The 5,456-nt window shown below is 43.4% G+C and overlaps 1 long non-coding RNA gene across 1 annotated transcript in view; it reads right to left on the reverse strand.

Moving 5' to 3' along the window:
- Positions 1-4,790, reverse strand: part of LOC109302444 — a 37,977-nt gene extending 33,187 nt beyond the window's left edge. The window contains exon 1 of the long non-coding RNA XR_002098776.1: positions 4,779-4,790. This is a non-coding gene — a long non-coding RNA (uncharacterized LOC109302444). The remainder of the gene's footprint in view (positions 1-4,778) is intronic.
- Positions 4,791-5,456: the final 666 nt, after the last annotated feature.

The raw sequence follows: 5,456 nt of genomic DNA on the forward strand, positions 1-5,456 counted from the left end.
CCTGGGGGTTTTTAAGAGGAGGTTGGATGACCACCTTACTGGGGTCATTTGACCCCAGTGCTCTTCCTGCCATGGCAGGGGGTCGGACTAGATGATCTGCTCAGGTCCCTTCCGACCCTAGAAACTATGAAACTATAAACTGTTCACCTTGTCCAATGCAAGGTGGAAGTTTCTCCTGTAGAAAGGATGTTTTCCAGATTGCCAGCAGATCATCATCCTCTGGGCTGGAACAGTGGCACTGAAGTTACTTTTAACTCCAGATTAGTATAAAGTCCTATAGGATTGTAAAAAGAGACTTGCAGAACCTCTCCCGATTTGCCTTGAAGGGGGTCAGTTAAACCCCTCCCAAACAAATGTAGACTGCACACCTCAGCAACGAACTAAGTTGTAGTCCTCATAAATAAGGCTTTACTGTAGACAGCAAAGACAGTATGACAGATTCTTTTCCCTGTTCCAGCAACATGTAAACAGGTGAAGAGAAAACATTATACACCTTGTAGTCTTTTATGCTTATCCTGCTCCAAAGTATCTACAGCTTGTACCTTTGTGGGTCCTGTCCTGGCCACTAACTACTGAGACTTCCCCCCAGGTTCTGGCCTGGCTTTGCAGTGACAGCCAGGTGTGGGAGTGCTTGCAGTGTGAGAGGTGCCTCCTCATGGATTCTCTCAGGAGTCAGGTAAGGGAACTGCAGGAGGAAGTGGATAGGCTCTGAAGCATCCATAAGCATGAGGCTTTCATTGACTTGATGCACAAGAAGACCTCCAACACCGTGGGAAAGGGGCAGGCAAAAGGGGTATTGGAAGAGAAGTTCTCTAGAAGGTGGAAGCTGGCAGTTTATCACTTCTGGCAACACACAGAACTGTTCTGAACTTGCAGCTGTCCAGATGGAGAGCAGGTATGAAGCATTGGTGTTATATGAGAAGGACCCCACTTCACTGGCAAGAGAGGCCAAACCATGCTCCCCTAGAGGGGGGAGATTATCAAGACCACTGCTGCCAAGTGAAAGCTGTGGGTTGGTGGTGGCTGTGGCTGGCAACTCCCTGCTGCAGAGCACGGAGGCATCCATCTGCTGGCCTGATCTGTTGGTTCCAGAGGTCTGCTTCCTGCCAGGAGCCCACATCCAAGATGTCACAGAAAGGGAGCCCAGACTCATCCAGTCCTCTGACTACTATCCCATGCTGCTCATCCATGTGGGCACTAACTACCAAGGACAACTTTGAGAAGATCAAAAATGACTCTGACTCGGTGCAAAAGTGAATGGGATGGGGGCCCAGGTGGTCTTGTTGATCCTTCCAGTCAAGGGTAAAGGTCTAGCTAGGAGCAAATGCATCCTGGAAAGCAATATGTGACAGTGTAGATGGTGTCACCAGCAGGGCTTTGGCTTTTTCAACTGGGGGGGAGGGGGCAGTTCTAAGAGGATGGACTTCTGGGAAGGGATGGGGTCCACCTGACAGAGGGAAGAGTGGTCTGCAATATTCTTGTTATTCCTGAATGAACTTTCCAGCAGACAAAGACTATAATTATTTCTTCAGGCCTGCAGCAGATTCAAGCAGCTGAGGAACCCGGAGCATATGTTTTTCATATCTGATTTTTCCCTTTGAAGTATTGTTTTCATATTGAGGGTGAAATGAAGAACCCATGTATCATTTTTTTTCTACACCAAAGTCCTTTCTGTGTGTCTCAATAGCAGCTTCAGTAACAAAGGGTTTGGCAAGTGATCTGTGATGTTGCAGGAGTAACAGACCTTCTATCGTTCTGTTAGAAGAAATCACAGACCCTTTTTCTCCTATGCTCCCAGCCTCTTTTGTATGATCTGTTGAGTCATTTGCTGCCTGTCTTTTGATCTGGTATTCTTTATTGTGACACAGAACAAACATGCACTTAAACTCATTCCTCTTTTGTTAGTGTCTTTCCTAGCACATTTTAAAAAAATTCCTAGTGAAGAGCAGGTGAGCAAGCCTAAAAAATTACCTCTCCTCCTTCAGTTCTATATAGACACACATCCAGGCATTTATGTAAGAAAAATAGATCAACTAAACTTATGCTTAGTTTCTGTGATTAATGCCACAACCAGCTAGTAGTAATAAGCAAGCTGGCAAACTTTTGAGCCCCTTTTCTATCTTCCCCTCTTCAGTATTGCTATCTGTTCATTCTACATCTACCATGCCAGTGCTTTTGGTATTAGAGAAACTGCAGATTCCTGATGGACCATGCAACAAGCATCCTTCCTTCACACAGAGGCTGAGTGACTTGTTTAAGGTTGCTTATGAGATCATTGGAGGGGTAGGGATTTAAACCTGTGTTTCCCAGTGTTGGCACTGGATTTATGACCCAGATACCTTGTTCTGGGCAGACCCAAATCCTCAGACTGACTACGACCTCTCCATTCGATGATAGGCACATTTTATTGATGCACAGTGATAGCAGGTAAGAATAACACAAATAATTCTATATCTACCAGTCCCAGGGCTCACAAAGTCGAGGTATGTCTTGCTGGTATGTGAGATTCACTCTGAGGTTCTCTCTTGAATGGCAGAAGTCAGCAGTCTGGAGGTCAAAAGGCTAAGGCCCACCCTCCTCCAGTGGGTGGGTGAGACAGGTTGGTGGTGTGCCCTCTGTCCATGGTGGCTTCAGGTTCCTCTCTCGGGAACTCTTTGCTGCTCTGAAAATCCTTTTTTTGTCTTCTTTCTCCCTCTGATGACTCTTTATCTTTGGGCATTGTTGACTGGTCTACCTGTGGGCATCATACTGTCCATATTCTGTCCTGTCAGCATAGTCCTTTGTTCCAAAAACCCATCGCATGCACACATCCCAATTTGGTTCTTTCTGGTGTTGTCCTAATTTGGTCTGTTTATTAAAACTGGAAATCCCTTGGGCTCTGCACTTGGGCACTGTGACTTGGCACCAATGCTGCAGAGTTCCTTATCTCTGTTATGGAACAGTGTGGTACACATCTTCAAATTCCCAGCCTATGCGTCTGCTTGCTGTTTGTCTGTGTCAGACACAGTGGGCCTTGAAGAACCTGTCACAAACAGGCTTTTAGAAATCAATTAACCCCCGCTGTTGCCCTGGACCATTATTCGAATGCATAGCTACTTTACCTACAAGCCAGTTTCTAAAAGCAAACCTCTAAATCACATTTTCTACCTATCACCCAGGTTACCAGTAATAAAGGCTATCATCTTTACCACTAGGCCATCTCTAGCTGTCTTCTCCTTAAATTCTCTTGGGTCTTAATAACTGGTGGCAACCAATTACTTTGTTTTTGTGGATTTTTCTGTTTAGTGAGATCAAAATTAAAACAAAGTTGTAGAAGTCTTGACAATTCTGCGGTGCTTTTAAAAAAACAAACTTCAAACTCTCACTAGCTCGGTGAACAAACACTGTGGGATTACACTGTTACTGTTGCATCAGCTGTATTTACATTCCTGGCAATTAAAAATCTCTCCATAGACAGGTCTAAATCCCCAACCACTTTTTTCCAGATCTGGTGAATTACAAGCTGACATCTCTTTTTATTCACTTGATGCACTATATTGTGATTAGGTGGTGGAATTCAGTGATATTTTCTTGTTTGAAGCCAAGAGCCTCTTGGGTTTAGTTCTTAAAGTCCTGATATTCTTCTGAAAAAGCAATCATTGTTAGTTTTTTTTTCTTGGCACAAGTGGTGTTTTTTGCAGGAAAAATGCAGGTCTGTGTGAGAGAACCTCTTGCTTGTAGGCAGGAGTTTATGCAAGCTTTCTGCCTAAATGAAGGAGAAGCCAAGGCTTGTTCTGTTTTGATAGTAGGCAGTACTTCCAGTAAGGACAGTCATTTTGGTATGCCACGACTGGTGTTTTCCCTTGAAGTACAAATGTTTTCCTTTTATGGCTTAGTAAAGGAAGGCAACAGGTTGCCTCTAACAGTCCAAACAATTAATATTTCAATACCGGTTCATGGCAGAACAATTGGTGGGACCATGAGTTTTCTGGGACTGGTTGTAACAACTTCAAGACTGGGTGTTACTTTCTTCAGAAAAGAATGACTTGGTTGCACAGACAGTTCCTCACAGTGTTCCTAACCCTTTCTGCAATGTCTGGACAGGTGTAAATTGATGTTGATTCGTACTTGAAACCATCATTACCTGTTCTGATTGAGTAGTAGGTTTGGGGATATTTTTGGCCAGAATCAACATGATCTGGGCTGCATTTCACAAATAAAAGGCAAAGAGCTGTTGTTTTCATTTTGCTGATAAAGGTAGTATTTTTACAGAGCTAACACAGGCATATAAAGCATAAACTATTTCAAGTTTTAATCAGACATTCATAAAACAAGACTTGAGAGCATTGGTGTTTCTGTAGAGACAGTGATGGACAGTTGCTGGTGGAGAATGAAGACTTGAACACAGACCTCTTGTAGTAGGAGATTTGCTCAGAGGACAAAGGAGAACTAATGTAACCAAACATTTGTTTTTTTTGTTTTTTGAGCTTTTTTGATAAGGGCCAGCCAAGGCTTATTTTCCATCTTCATGGTAAATCCAACACCTATACAGGAAAACCAAACAAGCTGGCACAGGTCACAAGTGCTTCTTATTCACTATACACATATATTGGCAGGGGACTCTGCTCAGGCTAAACAGCCCTTCCTGGAAAATGGGGAGTATCGGCCCGAGCAGAGCACTACATTAATGCAGCTATATTCCCTATGGTACCCAAACCCATTTAAAGCTAGATTGGGTATGTCTGCAATGTTATTTTGTTACTATATAGACATGCCTTATGAAATACTGACAAGATTACTGGGAACATAAGAAATGCCATTTACTGGGTCAGACGGTTGGTCCATCTTGCCCAGTATCCTGTGTCACACCATGGCAGAGAGTGGATGCTGAAAGGGAGAGCGAATAGGGTATGACCAGGGTTTTTTTTCTCACTATTCCTCTTACACTTGCAGCCTCCAGCATTTAAGGTCTAGGAAACTCTGATTCAGAGGATATGTCTCTAACTCCTGTGCTCAATAGCTGCTGATGCCCCTTTCCCTTTTTGAATCTGGCTAAACTCTCTGCTTCCACGACATCTTGTGGCAATGAGTTCAATAGTTTAATTACACGCTGTGTGAAAAAGAACTTCCTTTTGTTAGTTTTAATAAGAACATGAAAGGGAGCAGGGTACATGAGAAGAGAAGGTGAGGAGAGATGCATGTTGTTGGTTAAAGCCATGTAGGGAATGCAGGAATGGAGGATATCATGAAATATATGTTGTTACTCCAACATGGTGGCAGGGGGTGTGTGTGTGTGTGAGAGCACCTAACCAAAAATCTCTTGTAGGGTTTGCAAGCAGTGTTTGTATGTTCCTCCTCTGATCTGTTTTTTTTTTGCAATGGTTTTCTTCAAGTTAGCTTGAAAATGAATCCAAGTTGTGCAAGAGCCTCTCCAAGCAGGTAAATGCTTTTCTTTTCATTAATGAACTCCCACAGCA

The sequence above is a fragment of the Gavialis gangeticus genome, unplaced genomic scaffold (assembly GCF_001723915.1).
Source record: "Gavialis gangeticus isolate Ggan-Ray unplaced genomic scaffold, GavGan_comp1, whole genome shotgun sequence".
NCBI lineage: Eukaryota > Metazoa > Chordata > Crocodylia > Gavialidae > Gavialis > Gavialis gangeticus.